The sequence below is a fragment of the Heteronotia binoei genome, chromosome 3 (genome assembly GCF_032191835.1).
Source record: "Heteronotia binoei isolate CCM8104 ecotype False Entrance Well chromosome 3, APGP_CSIRO_Hbin_v1, whole genome shotgun sequence".
Classification (NCBI taxonomy): Eukaryota; Metazoa; Chordata; class Lepidosauria; order Squamata; family Gekkonidae; genus Heteronotia; species Heteronotia binoei.
The window spans coordinates 167,621,560-167,640,496 of record NC_083225.1 but is presented as its reverse complement, the minus strand read 5'-3'; the positions used below and the strand labels follow the sequence as shown (position 1 = coordinate 167,640,496).

Below are 18,937 nucleotides of genomic sequence, written 5' to 3'. Positions count from 1 at the left end.
AGATCGAGGGAAAAGGCTGCTAATTCAGGGGTCCCCGGGAGGGCAGGGGCGGGGGTTGGGAAGCCTAAGTAGAGAACTAGCATGTTTAGGCTATTATAACTGATCTCCTGATGACCAAAATCAGTTCCCTTGGAGAAAATGGCTGCTTTAGAGAGTGGACTCTATGGCTTTATACCCTGCTGAGGCCCATTCCCTCCCAAAACCCTTCCCTCCCCAGGTTCCACCTCCAACATCTCCAGGTATTTCCCAACCCAGAGTTGGCGACCCTATTGTTGTAGTGATTAGAGCATTGGACTAGGATTTCAGAATCCCCACTCTGCCATGAAAGCTTACTGGGTGACCTTGAATCAATAACTAGGGTTGCCAGCTCCAGGCTAAGCAATGCCTGAAGATTTTGGGGGAGGCGCCTGAAGAGGTTGGAGCTGGGGGAGGAGAGGGACTTCAATAGGGTATAATGCCATACAGTCCATAAAGTGGCCATTTTCTCCAAGTGAACTGATCTCCTGGATCTCTAAAGTGCTGCTACTGGACTCAAATCTAATTCTTCCACCTCACAGAGTTAAGAATAAAATGGAGAAAGGTAGAAAGATGTTATAAGATGTCAGAAATATGCTTTCTCTGTGGACTATACTGCTGTACACACTGTCTGTTGCTGTAAATTCTCTGTTGCTGTATTATGTAAATTCTGCATTGTTTGATGTGTCACATTCAGGGCTTTTTTAAAGCAGCAACACACAGGAACGCAGTTCCGGCCGGCTTGGCATCAGGAGGTGTGGCCTACTATGCAAATGAATTCCTGCTGGGCTTTTTCTACAAAAAACCCTATGTGAAACAATGGTGATGTCAGGGGATGTGGCCTAATATGCAAATGAGTTCATGCTGGGCTTTTCCTACAAAAATAGCCTTGGTCACATTAATGCTTAGTCTTTGTTTCAACTATGTTTTCAGATTTCTGTATCACAAACCTTATTATTTTGTTTACTGGATGTCCCACCCTGTCAATTGTACTGACTTGCTATAATCCACCTCAGTTTCAGTGAGAAAGGCGGACTATAAGTAATGCAAACCAATAAACAGGACCCACATGTGCTCATTGGAGTCTTCAGGTTGCCACCTACCTCAGGCTGTTCCCATGATAAAGCAGCCTGCCTGGCATCAACATAAGAATATAAGAGAAGCCATGCTGGATCAGGCCTATGGCCCATCCAGTCCAACACTCTTGTCACACAGTGGCCAAAAACTAGAGCCCGTGTTTTTTCGATGGTATCTCACTCCCACACTATGGGATGGGGTCCAGGGGAGGTGTTGGGGTGGCATCCCCCGCATGTTTTCAGGAGGCTCTGCATGAAGACTATTTCATTCTCTAGGGCTTTTAATGGGTGGCAGGTAGTTGTTGCCAGCTCTGGGTTTGAAACACCTGGAGATTTTGGAAGTGGAGCCAGAGGAGAGTGGGGTTTAGGGAGGGGAGGGACTTAAATAGGGTATGATGCCATAAAATACACCTTACAATGCAGCCATTTTCTCCAGGGAAACTGATCTCTGTCACCTAGAGATCAGTTGTAATAGTGAGGGAATCTCCAGTCCCCACCTGGAGGCTGGCAACCTTAGTTGAAGGGTACAAGCATTGATGGTGGGGTTGGAGTGTTAATGTATGTTTTAAATTTAGATTTGTAGCCTGCCTTAAGTCACAAAGGAAGGTGGGTGTACATGTTTTAAATAAAATCAGGGCTTTTTTTGTAGCAGGAACTCCTTTGCATATTAGACCACACCCCCTTGATATAGCCAGTCCTCCAAGAGCTTACAGTAGGCCCTGTAAGCTCTTGGAGGATTGGCTATATCAGGGTGTGTGGCCCAATATGCAAAGGAGTTCCTGCAACAAAAAGAGCCCTAATAAAATTAACTGCCAGAAGTTCCCATGGTCACTTCTCACATCACATTTTCCTCATTTGGGCTGGCAACTAGAGGGGCAACTGGTGGTACTGGGGAGGGCAGATTTGGGCCTGCAACTGCTAGCTGCTGATCCTTAGCCTGAGTTGCTAGAAGATGAACCCCATCTGCTTCCTTAAAGTTCTTTTCTTCCCCAATCTAACTAACTGTGTTTCCTTATGGCTGCCACAATTTTTTCCAAGTTAAAAAAAAAAGTACATTGCTTGCTACCTTGCATTTGCCAAAGAAAGGCTGGACCAAGATATGGGGGGAGGGATTAAGATGGAAAATGTAAATGGCACCCCTTTCCACTGGTTAATATAAAGCACAACCCAATACAAAATTTTCCCGCATGATTCTCATCAAATGCAAGTTCTGAAAGCTCCTTTATATTTCAGTGGGAGCTTGTACAAAGAAACTTCCTTAGGGGGTTGTGTCCCCATAGATCAGATCTCTCTCTATCACTTCTATGGAGTCTGAGCCAATGTAATATTTACTCTCTGCCAAGTCCCACTTAATTGAATTGGTTTAGGTTTGTTGGATTAATATCCCGCCCTCCCCTCCAAAGCAGGCTCAGGGCAGCTCATAACTCATAATAAAACAATAAAAGCATTAAAATTAAAACATTAAATTAAAACAGTTTGGCGCTAATTTCAGTACAATTTAAAGATGGCATTCAGTAGTCTTAAAACATCCATTCAGATCTAATACCTGGATGGTATCATTTCAGTTAAATGCTAGCTGAAATAGCATTGGACATATTCTGTTTATTTTACTATGTTTATGCCCTGCTTGTTGACAGAGTTGTAGAAGAAGCTCCCACTGGTCAAACCAATCTCAGTTGCAGTCCCAAGGAACACACTCGACACAGATAGCAGGTTAACAAACTGTATTGGGTTCAGGCAGGTATCAGAGTCAATAGGCAGTCCAATAGTCATACACTTACACACAAGTAGATCCAGGTAAAGGTACAAATACAGAGTCCAAGAGAATAGTCAATACACAATCCACTATCACTCCAACAGTATGCCATGCTAGTATGCTCCTTTCCTATCCCACATTGAACTGGTAGCTGGCTACTGCATTTCTAGTGGCCTTAGCCAATCTCATTCCAAATTGGTTAAGTGGCTCACACCTGATGACAATATACCACCTGTAGTCAAGGATGACTCAATCTCTGGCAGTTCCAATTCTCCTTAAAGGAATAGGACACTGTCACTTGTCAGGCAGATTGGGTCTCAAAGTAGCTTACAATTTAAAATCTATCACGGTATACAAGGAATAGGAACAGACGGTCCCTTCTATTTGGCCAAAGCGGCTTCTGGAGACAGAGGCCAGGTTGGACAGGAGAAGAAGCAGCGGCTGCTTAATCCTTCTCTGCCTGAGGCTGCGCAGGCGGCTGCAGGGATCCAAAGCAAATGCTGTCTACAAAGATAATACAGTGCCGGGTGGAGCTGACATCAGGTTGCACGTTTAAGTCTTCTAGCAAGAAGAAGCGAAAAACAGAAGCATCTGATTGAAAATATAAGAATCAAGTCGGTTCCCTGTCTGCCACTCTTCTGCAGCGACTATTTTTTTCTGGGCCTGTAGTCCTTACCTATGAGGAATAAGCAACAGAGGATGGTTCTGTTACCTCTGTTACTAGCAGGGACTTCTTCTCCCACAAGGCGATACGGACAAGTGTCAATAGTGTGCCTGGGCAGTCACTGACCATAGCCATCTAAGTCGGGCAACACAGAGTCTGGGTTCATAAGAACACAAGGACTGCCTTGTTGCTAGGTCAGATCAGGACTGTGCCATGAGGGGAGGGAACTTCCCTGCCATGCTGTTTTTGCCAGTACAAAATAACCCAGAGGAGCCAGGGGGTGGGGCACAGTACTGCTGGAATGTGGACTGATGAAAGTGCTAGCTCGTAGGCTAACTATGGCAGCGGTCACATATACTAAATAATGCAGTTTCAAGCCACTTTCATTCAATGCACTTTTGAATTGGATTCTGCCAGTTCATACAGTAAAATCCAGTTGGAAAATGCATTGAAAGTGGATTGAAACTGCATTCTTTAGTGTGTGTGATCGCAGTCCACATGTAAGAACATAAGAGAAGCCATGTTGGATCAGACCAATGGCTCATCCAGTCCAACACTCTGTATCACACAGTGGCCACAAAAAAAACCCCAAACCCAAGGCCATCAGGAGGTCCACAAGTGGGGCTAGAAGCCCTTCCACTGTGCCCCCCCAGTACAAAGCATACAGAGTATCACTGCCCCAGACAGAGTTTCAACAATATGCTGTGGCTAATAGCCACTGATGGACCTCTGCTCCATATGCTTATCCAATTGCCTCTTGAAGCTGTCTGTGCTTGTAGCCGCCACCACCTCCTGTGGCAGTGAATTCCACATGTTAATCACCCTTTGGATGAAGAAGTACTTCCTTTTATCTGTTCTAACTCGACTGCTCAGCAATTTCATTGAATGTCCACGAGTTCTTGTATTGTGAGAAAGGGAGAAAAGGACTTCTTTCTCCACCATCTCCATCCAATGCATAATCTTGTAAACCTCTATCATGTCACCCCGCAGTCGACGTTTCTCCGAGTTAAAGAGTCCCAAGCGTTTTAACCTTTCTTCATAGGGAAAGTGTTCCAAATCTTTAATCATTCTAGTTGCCCTTTTCTGTACTTTTTCCAATGCTATTATATCTTTTTTGAGGTGCAGTGACCAGAATTGTACACAGTATTCCAAATGAGATCGTATCATCGATTTATACAAGGGCATTACGATACCGGCTGATTTGTTTTCAATTCCCTTCCTAATAATTCCCAGCATGGCGTTGGCCTTTTTTATTGCAATTGCACACTGTCTTGACATTTTCAGTGAGTTATCCACCACGACCCAATATCTCTCTCTTGGTCAGTCTCTGCCAGTTCACACCCATCAACTTGTATTTATAGCTAGGATTTTTGGCTCCAATGTGCATTACTTTGCACTTGGCCACACATTGAACCTCATCTGCCACGTTGACGCCCACTCACCCAGCCTCAACAGATTTCTTTGGAGTGCTTCACAATCCTCTCTGGTTCTCACCACCCTGAACAATTTAGTGTCATCTGCAAATTTAGCCACATCACTGCTTACCCCCAACTCCAAATCATTAATGAACAAGTTAAAGAGCATGGGACCCAGTACTGAGCCCTGTGGCACCCCACTGCTTACCATCTTCCACTGTGAAAAGTGCCCATTTATACTCACTCTCTGCTTCCTATTAATTAGCCAGTTTTTGATCCACAAGAGGACTTGTCCTTTTTCTACATGACTCTCGAGCTTACTTAGGAGCCTTTGATGAGGAACTTTATCTAAAGCTTTCTGGAAGTCAAGGTAAACAACATCTATTTGGTCCCCTTTGTCATTAATGGATTTCCCATTAATGGAATTGTGACATTAATGGAATTCCCAGAATTTTTTCAAAAAATAACCCTGGGAAGCCAGTATTTGTCCCTGGTCCCTTTGGGCCATAGCTCAGTGGGTGAGCATCTGCTCTGCATGCAAAAAGCCAAGGTTCAGTCCCCGGCACCCGTAGTTAAAAGGAGACGATAACTGAGTGATGTGAAACACCTCCACTTGAGCCCCAGAGAGCCATCAACCGTCAGAAGAGACAATATTGACTTTGACAGATCAGTGGTCATGCTTGGTAAAAGGCACTGTCCTGACTGGGAAAACAGCACAAACTGGGAGAACCAGTTTAGTGCAGTGGTTAAGTGCGCGAACTCTTATCTGGGAGAACTGGATTTTATTCCCCGCTCCTCCACTTGCAGCTGCTGGAATGGCCTTGGGTCAGCCATAGCTCTGGCAGCTCTGCTGTAAAAGCTGGAATGGCCTTGGGTCAGCCATAGCTCTGGCAGCTCTGCTGTAAAAGCTCTCTCAGCCCCACCCACCTCACAGAGTGTCTGTTGTCGGGGAGGAAGGTAAAGGAGATTGTGACCACTCTGATATTCAGAGTATAGGGCGAGATATAAATCCAATATCTTCTTCTTCTTCACAAGGGGAAAGTTGAATGACTTCCCTCCTCACTCTACACAGTCCTGATGGGAACCAGCCCTCTGGATTTGTGATTTTCAAAGATCTGCATTCACCTGTAGTAGAGCCAAGGTGTGTGTGAATTGGCTCTGAAGCTATTTTTGTTGGCCTCATTAGTGTTTCTCACTTGACAGAATCAACAGCTGGAGCCCATGCATGTTTACTTAGAAATAAGTCTCACATAGGAGATGTATGCATCAAACATTTTCTCTTCACATTTTAATACTTTTTTTGCATATCAAAGCCGGAAGATCACTGTCTCTTCTTCAAAGAGAATGATTTTCAGGTTAGAAACTGTAACTGCTTTGGTTTGGCTACGGGTGCTGCAAGAATCCCCTCCTTCCATGCCTGGGATCTGCTCTGACAGGGGAGATGAAGTTAATACTTTACAGAATCTCTCTGATTTAAATGGATATTACAGTATTCTCTTCTGCCCCTCAGTCAAATTCCTACACATGTCTGGCAAAACCCAGTTCTGTCACAAAACATTAGACTTCGGTAGGCAGTTGGAAAGCTATGCAGCCGTAGCCAGATATCCTCATGCTAGCTACACTAGGTGAGCAATATTTTTGCAATTTACATCTCATCCCCGTCAAGGAAGCAGCGAACCAAACGCAGCCCCATTGTGCTAGTGCGGCAGGTCTTCAGACAGTGTCCAGAAGTTGTGTGGTTCTTCAGAAGCTTATCGGGGATTCCTCATGGTGAAGATGTCGAATGGCAGCAACCTTCCCCAGAGACCACTTGGCCATCTCTATGATTGTCTACTGGCAGTTGGCAGCTGCAGGAAAGTTCAGATCACATGGGACATCTGGAAATCTAACAGACATGTTCTGAACCTTGTTGGTCTCCTGTGAATGTATTGTAAAGATTAGATTCCAGTGATAAATAAGCCTCCAAACTGAAGGAAAACGGATGAAAGGTCTTTATATTTAGAACAGACGTCTTTGGAAGGGCTTCTTTTAGTTCCACAAACTAAATACTGGAATATTGTTACTCCTTGGAAAGACTGTTTTTGAACTGTCTTCTGTGAATGTCTTTTTGCTATATGTTCTTGTCTATTTGAAGTTCTACGTGCAAGCTTTGTCAGAACACCACTGACCTTTACATTACACTGTTTTGTTGTTTAAAATGTATGGTGTCTCTTAGCAGTTTTTTTAATTTACACCATTGTGCTAGTGTGGCAGGTCTTCAGACAGTGTCCAGAAGTTGTGTGGTTCTTCAGAAGCTTTTCGGGGATTCTTCATGGTGAAGATGTAGAATGGTCAGCAATCTTCCCTCAGAGACCACTTGGCCATCTCTATGATTGTCTGCTGGCACTGGGCAGCTGCAGGAAAGTTCAGATCACATGGGACAACCAGAAAGCACAATTGCTTGGATGTATGAATTTACTGTCAAGATCCTCTGCCACAAGCTTCTCCCGGTAGAGCACCTTGTTTCCTTAACAGAAAAGTCCATGTGGAAAATGTTCCTTGGAGTGGGTCAGTGGCAGAGCAGTGCATTGTATGCAGAAGGTTGCAAGTTCAGTCCCTGGTATCTCCAGTTAAAAGGACCAGTTAGTAGGAATGTGAAGGAGGGCCAGTTTGGTGTAGTGGTTAGGAGCACAGACTCTAATCTGGGAGAAGCCTTTGAACCTGAGATGCTGCAATGGGGGGAGGGTATGTAGTGCAGAGCCCTACTAAATTTTGAGTGCCTCCCTCCCCACTCACACAGTGTCCTTTGGCAAGAGCATGTGTGATTCTTGTTAACACACTGTGATTTGCTGAACATGCAGAAAACCTAATTGATGTTTATGTCTATGGCACAGCTCCCATTGATTTAAGCAGGGTCAGAGTTACATCTGCTGGCTTCAGTCCACCAAAGCATTTAAGGCTCTGCTTATGAGTCTTTGTGATTAATCCCTCTAGTTACCCACTCCTCAAGGTGGGGTTGTCCAGGCCGTGAGCTGCTGTGTTAGCTCAATACCTCAGGTGAATGAGGTGTGCATTGCTGAACTTCTGGGATGCTGGAGCCATTCCATGAGAAGCACTAAAGACAAACACCCTGTGCAAGCAGAGAAGCTGCCAGATAGAAGGATGGGGATGGCAGACCCCTTACATTAGTCAATTAGACCAATCTTACAGGGGCTGGCAATATGCTGATCTATCACAAATTCTTGACAGATAGTTACATCAAGAAAGTCACAATAGCTAAGCAGCGGAATCTCCACATTCAGAGATAGCATACCTTCATCTTTATTTATACCCTAATATTTCCTCCAATGGGGACCCAAAGTGGTTTACTGCCCTCTTCTCCCCTCACAACAATTCTGTGAGGTAGTTAGACTGAGAAAGCGTATCCAACCCAAAATCACCCAGTGAGCTTCCATAATGAGTAGGGATTCGAACCCTGACCTCCCAGATACTAGTCCAACAATTACACCACCTACTGTGCCATATTGTGCCACATCTGGGACAAGGAACAGGTGAGGAGGCCTTCCAAGGGTGTTAAGCTAATCTGTCTTTTTCCCTACTACTTCATACTCAGACCACATTTTCATTGATCCCACCACCTCTGCCTCATCAGTCAGCTACCATTTCACTATCTATGAGCATATATTTAAATATTTTTTGCCCCAACATGCGCAACTTTAACACTTACCTTTCACCTCATTTGCTATGTGGTAGCACACTCATCCAAATTGGAGAAATCTTGGGTCACTCACAGTTCTTAAAAGAGCTGCTTTCTCAAGAGCAGTTCTCAAAAGAGCTCTCTCAGCCCCACCTACCTCACAGGGTGTCTGTTGTGAGGAGAGGAAGGGAAGGGAAATTGTGAGCAACTCTGAGACTCCAAGTGAAGGGAGGGACTCCAAGTGAAGGGAGGGATATATATATAACAATCCTCAGGGGTTATTTTGTAGAAAAATAAGTGGTGGAGCTCATTCAGGGATTGTTATGCAGCTGCACATACTATTCAATGGACAAGGAGGTAGAACTCTCAGGAGGAGGTGGAACTCTCAGAAAGGTTCAGGAGCTGCGCTCCTGTGAGGCCTGCTTATTCTTATTATTTTCTTTTTCTTGTCAGAACTCTTTACAATGCCTGTGACAGAACGGCCCTGGTTTGCCTACCAGACCCCGTTCCCCTTTTTGGAGGGAGCTATTTCTCCTCCAGCCACTTGGGCTCGCTGCCACCACCTGCTCAGTCTAGGGGTTCAGATTGAGAGGAACAGGACTCCCAATCCCCCTCTCCAGCTCTGAGGCGAGGCCTCAAGGTCCTCTGCCACCCTGTACTTGGGTATCACAGAGACCACAGCACTTCTTCGGGGAACCCCTGGAGGACTGGCACCTTATCCAAATACATGCCTTTCCCCTTCCCCGGGGCCCCCTTCATAAAGCAGCGTGGTCTAAAGCAGTTGGGGATCTATGTGGTACAAAGTTTGACTGCCAGCATTCAAAACAGTAAAAATATTTAATTAGAAGAGAAAAAGAAAAGAAGAAAAAAAGCAGTTGCATGTAAAAGTTTAGCACAGCACCCAAACAGCAACCAGAAGGATAAATAAAAGGTGGATTTAAACGCATCCTCCCGTCCCTGGTCTAAACTTGCCCTGCCTTATGGATGACTTCCTCGGTCTGACTGCCTGGAGTCCACTCTTCCTCTCCCTCTTGAGAAGGCCTCTCCTACAGTCAGGAGCCCACAGACTGACAACCTCTCTCCTTGAGGGCCAGCCGAGAACTGAACTTTTCCCGCCTCACTCCAATAAAAAAAAAGAACTTCCTGCCCCTCTAGGAGGCTTTCCCCCTAGAGGCGATGGTTTAACTCTGGAAGGGAGGAGGGAATGAAGGGAAGGCTAGGCCACAAAGCCTGCCTTAGCAGTTTCATGTTCCCTCCCAACCAAGCACCACCATTAACTAAGATGGCGTTTCTCCACATACCTTAAATACATTTGAAGTCATCTGCAAACTTGGCCATTTTACTGTTCATTTCTAAATTAGTTATGAACAAATGAGATGGCGGCAGACACCCTGTGGGGCAAGAGGGACTGAGAGGGTTCTGAGAGAACTGAGACTGACCCAAGGTCACCCAGCTGGCATCATGTGGAGGAGTGGGGAATCAGATTAGTGTCCATCACTCTTAATCACTACGCCAAGTTGGAGGGTGTGCTCTATGGTATACTATACAGTATAGGTCACCCAGCTGGCATCATGTGGAGGAGTGGGGAATCAGATTAGTGTCCATCACTCTTAATCACTACGCCAAGTTGGAGGGTGTGCTCTATGGTATACTATACAGTATAGGAGAAACTGAAGTCCTAGAATTACGCCACTGAATCCCCTCCCAAAACTTCATCCTTCCAGTTTCTACCACCACAATCGCCTGGAATTTTGCAAAATTGCCTGGAGCTGACAACCCTAACAATTATTAGGACCACTAATTTCCTTCGTTTGTGAGAATTATCTGTTGACTCCTACCTCAAGTTGGGTAACTTTAAAAGTGTTGTCTGCATTCATTTGAGCATTCAAGAAACACAGTTTATTACATTTTCCTCTGGATGTGGCTTCTATTTTTGTTTCTTCTTCCCAATGTGCTACAGGTACCATCTAGCCATGCCCCATGTCCAACCAAGCATCCAACACAGGGGTCCAGATAAAGAGGCCTTAACACCAAGTCCTGGAAGATGCGCTTTTCGTTCCCTTCATTTTTTTCAAAACCCAGGCTGAAAATCAGTTCTGCAGAACGTGAAAGCTTGCAGTATGAGTCATGTTATTTTGGTTGGTCTTAATAAAAGGCATTGCTTGGATTTTATTTTTGGATGTTGATTAACCAGTTTCTAATCCATGAGAGGACACATCCTGTTACTCCCTGAATGCTAAGTTTACTCATGAGCCTTGGGTCAGAAGTCCAAGCATACAATGTCTACATGTCTGTTAACACTTTGAAAGAACTCAGAAAGGTGGAAGAGGCAGGACTTTCCTTAGCAGAAGTTGTCCCTCCCCCATACAGAACGCTCTTCTATAGAATTATGTCTTTAGTAATGGTTTCCACTCATTTATTTGTAACAGACGTTAGTCTGGCTTTCTTTTAAAAAGTGATGCTAAATTTGCTATTTTCCAAGGAGAGGAGCGGACAGAGATGTTAAAATAACCCAGGAACAAACTGAACTGTGTGACTGCATGCATCTCTTGTCTCACTAAAGAACTGTGGATTGGCAGAGACACTTCTTGGCTCCAACCTGGCCTGCAGTTGCATTGGACAAAGGCGAGAGGTAAACCAGTAGCATTATTCACGCCAATAACCTGGTCCAAGCAGAGCTGCTTCCACAGGGCCACTAACACTGCTGGGGCCCAGCTCAGCTCACTCCCGGCTTCCCCCAGCCCTCCAGGGCAATGCCACCCCCATCCGGGAACTTTTCCAGTAAGTTAACGGGCCCAGATAGGGAAAGCAATTGAAACAACAGGATTATCTGTTTGTTTATTTACTCACTTACTTCACCTATACCCTGCCTTTCTTCCCAATGGGGACCCAAGTGGCTTATATTGATCTTCCTGCCTGCATTTTATCCCCAGAACACTGTGAGGTAGGTTAGGCTGAGAAAGTGTCACTGGCCCAAGGTCACCTAGCAAGCTTCCATGGCACGAGTGGGGATTTTCACTTGTGTTTCCTGGACTCTAGTCCAACACTTTAGCCACTACAGCACACTGGCTTGTTGCATATTTTTATGTCAACCGTTCCACATCTCAGCTTCTTATGAATGCTCAGAGGCATGCCATCCAGACCGAGTCACCTGCTGGTTTTTATTAGCCCACTCCATCTCCTGTTAGTTTTATATGAATTGATTCTCCAGACACCCTCCCTGAAAACAGGCTGAGTGTTTCCAGGTTGGGTAATAGGGATGTGAGATCCTCTCTGACTACTGGTAGGGGTTGCCAGAACCAGGTTGGGAAACTCCTGGAGATTTGGGGTGCAGCCTGGGGAGGACACAGGAACCTTGGTGGGGTACAAGGCCATAGAGTCAGTCCACCCTCCAAAGCAGCCATTTTCTCCAGGGGAACTGATCTCTGCGGTCTGGACATGAGCTGTGATTCCCAAGGATCCCCAGGTCCCACCTGAAAACTAGCATCCCTAGTTAGTAACCACTCTATATCTTATTTTATATATATTTCACTTCACTTTTCTCCCTGATGGGCCCCCAAAGTAACTTACAGCCCCATTCTTCCCTCTTCCATTTGAGCAGGGGTGGCCAAACTGTGGGTCAGGAGCCACAGCTCTTTTCACACATATTGTGTGACTCTCGAAACCCCCACCACCTCATTGGCCAGCTTGAAGAAAGCATTTGTCTCTTTAAAGCACTTCTTGAAACTAAGCCAGCCAGTGGCTTGGAGAATGCATTTAAAGTTGCTTTCTTTCTACCTCTACCTCCCCCCATTTATTTGCCTTCCTTCCTCCCATCTTGCAGCTCTTGAACATCTGATGCTCATTCTATGTGGCTCTTATGTTATTGTGATGCATTGGAGTAACAGCAGCTGGCTCCATGTCACCCAGCAAACTTCCATGGCTGAGTGGAGACGCAAGTCTGGGTCTTCCCTATCCTGGTCCAGTTCTCTAACCACTACACCGCACTGGCTGTTCCACACTGCAGTCTCCATTAGCTTTTAAAATGCTTGCTGGCCAGTGGCTTTTTAAAAATTGCTGCCAGTTACTTAAGTTTGTGACTGGCATTCATGATGATGACGGTCCGTCATTGACAGAGGAGGAAAGACTGGATTTTTACCACCCCTTCACTTGAAGTCTCAGAATGGCATACAATCTCCTTCCCTTCCTCTCCCCACAACAGGCATCCTGTGAGGTAGGTGGGGCTGAGAGAACTGCTCTTGAAAAAAGAGCTGTGTGAGAACTGTGGCTGACCCATGGTTACTCAGCAGGCTTCATGTAGAGGAGTGGGGAATCAAACCCAGATTAGCTGCCTTATATTGCGTCAAACCCTTGGTTTACTAAGGTGAGAGCCGGCTACCCCAACTGGTTACAGCTCCGCAGGGTATTGAGTCCAGGTCTTTCACATCACCTCCATTTATCTGATCTAACTGCAGATGCCCAGTCTTGAACCTGCAACCAGTTTGATATAGTGGCTAAGTGTATGGACTCTCATCTGGGAGAACCGGGTTTGATTCCCCACTCCTCCACTTGCAGCTGCTGGAATAGCCTTGAGTCAGCCATAGCTCTCGTGGGAGTTGTCCTTGAAAGGGCAGCTTCTGGGAGAGCTCTCTCAGCCCTACCCGTCTCACAGGGTGTCTGTTGTGAGGGAGCAAGGTAAAGGAGATTGCAACCACTCTGAGACTCGGATTGTAGGGTGGGGTATAATATAAATCCAATATATCTAATAACCTTCTACGTGCAAAGCAGAGGCTGTATCTGAGCTGAAGCCCCCCTGCCATGTCCTTAGATGAAATCCAATAAGACCTTACTGGTAGGGAAAACCTGAGGTTCACACATGCATGCTTATGAGCTGATTCCTGCAAGAGCTTGTGCTGGTTTATGTGTGCAAATAGGACATCATGGATACAACACTTCAGATCTTGTTGGGCAGCATCTACACAAGGTCAGATATTGCACTCCAGTCATTCACAGCTGGATCATCTTGTCCACCCAGGAAACGCCAGTTTGTATAAATGCTCTGGTATTGCAAGAGATCTGGCAGTGCCTTGATGCAGGCTCCTCTTCATGTATCAGTCCTCAGGAGTACAACTAACCTAGTCAGTATTATAGTTGCCAACCTCCAGATGGGGCCTGGAGATCCCCAGAATCACAAGTCCATTCCAGATGACAGAGATCAGTCCCCCTGGAGAAAATGGCTGCTATGGTAGGCAACCTCTATGGCATTATACCTCGCTGAGATTCCTAACCTGGAAATGGCACGCGTCGCGCGTGTGAACCAGGCCCCCACGTGGAAGTGCAGGCCTGCCCCTATCCCATCTAGGCCGCAGAGTCTCCGTCTCTCTCTTGGTGTCGCAGTGTCGGGCTCTCGCCAGCAGGGGGCAAAGCGAGCGCAGCGCGGCTTCTCCATGTAGCCTCCCCCGAAGCTGCGCCTCCCCTGCCCAGGGCGCAGCGGCTGTCCTTTCTTGCGCGCGCTTTAGTGCCGCCGCCGCTTCTTCCTCTTCCTCTCGTTGATCCCTGCGGTGACCCAGATTCCAACCGCGCCGTCGGGCTCCCGCCGCCTTCGCCGGAGAGCAGGAGGGACGCTGGCAGGCGGCTGGAGACTCTGCGGCGCGATGGGACTGTGAGAGCCAAGGACCGAGGTGAGTAAGCAGCCGAGGAGGCTGCCCTTTTGCAACCCCCTCTTTTTTTCCCTCGTTGCAACAATGGGCCCAGGGGGCGGGGGCGTTGGCGCCTGCAAACTCTAGACTGGAGAGTTCTCCCCCCCCCCGCCCCCTTTGCATTTTGGTATTGCTCGTGTAGATGGTGCCGCATCACCCCCTGGGTTCGCCTCTGCGCCCCAGCAGCTGCATTCGGACTTGCAAAAAGCCGAGCCTGCTTGCTGCTGTTGCTGCTGCTCCGGGAAAGCAGCAAAGCCCGGCGCGGGTCGCCTAGCGACCGGCGATCAATTAATCATGGCGAGCGGCGCGAGCTCCCGGGGCGCCGCACTTGCTCCGCACCCAGAGCCAGCCACCAGCTGCCGGGGGGGGGGGGGGAGGAGGGATTCGCGGTTATCGATCGCGGCTTGTGGCGGCCGCTTGCATTGGGGTGGACGTCTGCTTGCATTGATCCGTCCTTGCTGCTCCCTTGCTGAATACAGTTGTTGCTATTGGAGGGCTTTGCCTGGGATATCATAAATCCCCGTGTGAGGGAGGGGAATAAGGGAGCAGAGGAAGGTAAGCGGTCGTCGAAAACGCGTCTTCCTTTCTTGCATTACTTGCTCTCTCTGAAAAGAAAAGAAAAAAGGAAAAGTCAGATAGAATTCCTTGTTGAAACAACCCATAGGCTTTTGGCACCTAGATTCTAGTTCTTGAATGCTTATACAGCAGTACATCTCCCCCCCCCCCTCCTCCCTCCCCTCCCCTCAGGTGCATAGATGTTTGCTTCTGGAGGAATGGGCTCCTTAGTTTTCGTCTGCGAGCCCGGCCGGCTGGATGGGTTTGAATGGCTTACAGCCTAGGTCCATGAGGCTGAAATACTTGGGAGTAGGTAGCTGTGCTTGCCCAGCCCTTTTTATCTTTACTTGGATGGTTTAGTGGGGTTTATGTCCCTGTAACATTGTCCAGGATTGCAGCCGGGCAACACAGTCTTTGACATGGCCACAAAAGAGTTAGCCTAGTGTTATTCCGTGTAACTCGTTGCTGAGTGTGTAAAGTGTAGCGGGCTTAGTCCCATGGAAGTCCTTGTGGTTAAGGCTGTGGTCTTGTATTGAACGGCCTGGGAGTAGATGCGCACAGGACTGACTGCATGGGAGTGGGTGTAAATCTGCCAATAGGGATCAGCCTGTGATGTTTTGGAGTAGGTGAGCGTTGGTTGGTTTTCTCATGAAGGATGGTCATGGAGAGATTGCTCCCAACACAATTGGAATAAGAATATATTGGAAAAGCCTGATATACTAGGGGGCAGGTTAACCATTAATGGGTTGATATACCCATGTGCTTTGCACTGCAGGGTGTGTGTTGGTGTGTTTGTGTCTTCTCAATGGCTCTATAAGTGGAGGAGACAATATGGTGGCGGTCAGGTCTTGAAAAGCGATGGTAAGAGGGAAGCAGGGCTTTTTTTGAGCAGGAACGCAGTTCCAGCTGGCTTGGTGGCAGGGGGTTTGGCCTAATATGCAAATGAATTTCTGTTGTGCTTTTTCTACAAAAAGCTCTATGTGAAACAATGATGACATCAGGGGTGTGGCCTAACATGCAAATGAGTTCCTGCTGGGCTTTTTATATCAAAAAAGCCCTGGAGGAAAGCAATACCTGGTGACCTCACCTGGGTGATAGCAATGCATGGCTGAGACCCTATTCTAGGAAGAGAGAGAAAAGAGGAGACAGAGAACATCAAGTGCATTTTACAGGCATGGACTCCAAGCTGTCAGGATTTAAATTGAATTGGGAGTGAGATGGTTAACCCAGTTGCTGCGATTGGCCCACTCTGCTCCTTTAAAAACATTGGAGGGGGTGCATAATGATTAACAACACAATGGTAGACAAGGAATCCTGATAGGTCAGACAGTTCTAATTCTGGCCAAAAATACCCTTTGAATCTAAAGGAGACCATCAGAGGTGTTAAAGCATTTACCTTCATGGCTGAATATAAACCAGGTTGCAATTTGCAGTCTTTCCTAATGGGTATTTACAAAATAAAATAAAGAATAAGTGTCCTTTAAATGTGAGGCAAAAAGTGAGAATCCAAGCTGTTGCATTACAGTTTCCTCATCCTCCCCCTTTTCCAAATATTTGCATACATAGTAGATAGGTTTTAGTTTCTGAGTAGTCTACAAGAATAATAAAGGGGGAAGCTGAGGGGGAAGATAATGTCAGAGGTGTGTGTGCAGCTAGATCACTTGACTGAAGCCTGATTCCATCACAAGCAAAAACCTGCCTCTTGTAATAAATATGCTTGTGGTGTTGGCTGCCTGCTTCTCATTCTTCTACGCAGTGATAAATAACTTGTATCAGGGGAGCAATGATACAGAAAGATGCTGTCTTCTGGCTTGATAACCTCTTTAGATTTTGAGTAATTTTCCGCAAAGTGTGGTCGTCTTCTAGGCTTCCCATAATGCAGTCTTCTGCCTGATAGAAACGTTTTAAAACTAAAATGAGAACGCTTGTGGTTTGGAGTTTAATTTGCTTGTGATTTTTGAGTCAGTTTTGTGCTTGCAGATTATATATGTTCAGAATATCTGTGCATTAAGAACATGACCTGTGTACAGCCAGAAGGATCTCTGTGAAATCTTTGACCCATGGTTTTTGTTTTTTATTTTATTACTCAAATTCTGCAGCCTATTTCCCCCCATTTTGGGAAAATACGAGCTTATTGGTTGTCCACCTGAAGGTGATCTATGCAGCTATGTCTGCTATCAGTAAAATATCCTGAAGGTTGTTGAGTATGGGTAGGGAGGGACTAGATTGCTATCTGAAACTTGCCCTCAATTTCCAGATTCTCCATTGAATAGTAATGAGGGTTTAGTTTTTATCACTGAATAAAGATTACATGAAACCTCAGCAGACACAACTGAAGTATTTTTTTTCTGAGCTGAAAAGTCTGTTGAATGACAAGCTATCTTTTCTCTGTTGCCTTTGCCTGAGGAGTCCGACCTTTTGGATCTGACAAACTGACAACTGTGCTCTGTCCTGGCTTCAAAATGCTAAGGTGGTGCTACACTGGGTTATTTTCCTTTTCCATTTTTTTTTACCCTGTTCTTGGTGACAGGAACAACAGTGGGAGTGCTAATATACACATAACTCCAGATGGTAGCTGGCGTCTTAAACAGGTAATCTAAAATTGGTTTCTTGGCATGGTGTTGCATGTTTACAGGACTGTGAATTGACAGTGGCTGTTGCAGATCTCTCTTTTTGGTAGGCCTCAAGCTCCTGCATCAGGTTTAGCTCGCCAGATATTCCAGGAAGATTCTAGTGTTAGGCTGGAAGTGCACATTTGGCAGGATGTATGGTTGGATACCTGAAGGAGTGTCTCCTTCCATATGTCCCTGTGCGCCAGCTACATTCTTTAGGCTGCCATTTGAGCACTTTCCCACCCCTTGGGTTGGCTTATCTGGCATTGACCAGAGGCAGGGCCTTTTCCATTATGGCTCCTCCTCTGGGAATGGGCTCCCTGAAAAGATCTTCAAAGACACCACAAGGCCTGCTTGTTTGCCTTGAATGGGTTTGAGTAGCAGGTATCTTTTAAGGGGCGAGAGGAAGAGGTTTGGGATTTTTAAAACTTTCCGTGAAGTTCAAGGTGGCTTACAGTAACCGTTTTTTAAAAAAATTCTGATGGCAATTCTATTCTAGTCTACTATTCCAAATAAAAAATAAAATAAAGAGGATGTGTGGCCCTTCTAGAGCATGTAAGGGAGGAATTAGGTTAGTATATGTAGTGAGATAAGAAATCAATATCCCTGTTAAGTCCTTGGGATTCCATTGTTCTGAGTCTTGTAATAACTTACCACTCAGTAATATCCCTTTCTAGTCTGTTCCTGAAGTTCCTTTGCAATAAAACAGCTACTTTGAGATCACCCATTGAATGTCCTGGAAGGCTGAAATGTTCTCCTACGGGTTTCCCAGTCTTGTGATTCTTGATATCAGATTTGTGTCCATTTATCCTTTGGCATAGAATTTGACCTGTTTGCCCCATGTAGAGAACCAAAGGGCATTGTTGACATTTAATGGCAAATACAGTGTTAGAAGAAGAGCAGGATAGTAAGCCTGAGATGGTGTACTTGATCAACATCTCCAGTTAAAAAGGGTCCAGGCAAATAGGTGTGAAAAACCTCAGCTTGAGACCCTGGAGAGCCACTCTGCCAGTCTGTGTAGACAATACTGACTTTGATGGACCGAGGGTCTGATTCAGTATGAGGCAGTTTCATATGTTCATATGTTATCTGGGTATATGTGGCGGCAAAGTTGGCATCGGGGTTTATTGAAAACGCTGGTACCAGTGTCCATGTTCAAATTAGATTCTGTATTACTGCAGGTGAGGAGTATTTGACATTGGGTAACTGTATGCAAGAAAAGATTTGTCCCCCAGTACTTGTGAAAGAGAACTGAGGTTGTAAGTCACTGATGAAAAAGGCAAATGCAGTTTTGGGTTGTATCAACAGAAGTACAGTGTGCAGATCACGTGAAGTGATGGTTTCGCTTTACTCTGGTCTGGTAAGAACTCACCTGGAGTATTGTGTTCAGTTTTGGGAACCACATTTTAAGAAGGATGTAGACAAGCTGGAATGGGTCCAGAGGAGGGCGACGAAGATGGTGAGGGGTCTGGAGATCATGTTCTATGAAG

General features: G+C 46.0%; 1 protein-coding gene across 3 annotated transcripts in view; it reads left to right on the top strand.

The window, feature by feature from the left end:
* The first annotated feature begins 14,039 nt into the window (after nucleotides 1-14,039).
* Nucleotides 14,040-18,937, top strand: part of ELMOD1 (ELMO domain containing 1) — a 67,373-nt gene continuing 62,475 nt past the window's right edge. Inside the window, exon 1 of one of the 3 annotated variants that reach the window (XM_060234855.1) lies at nucleotides 14,040-14,262. The gene's annotated coding sequence lies outside the window, so the exon portion shown is untranslated. The remainder of the gene's footprint in view (nucleotides 14,263-18,937) is intronic. The other 2 variants (XM_060234854.1, XM_060234852.1) reach the window with 2 other exon arrangements.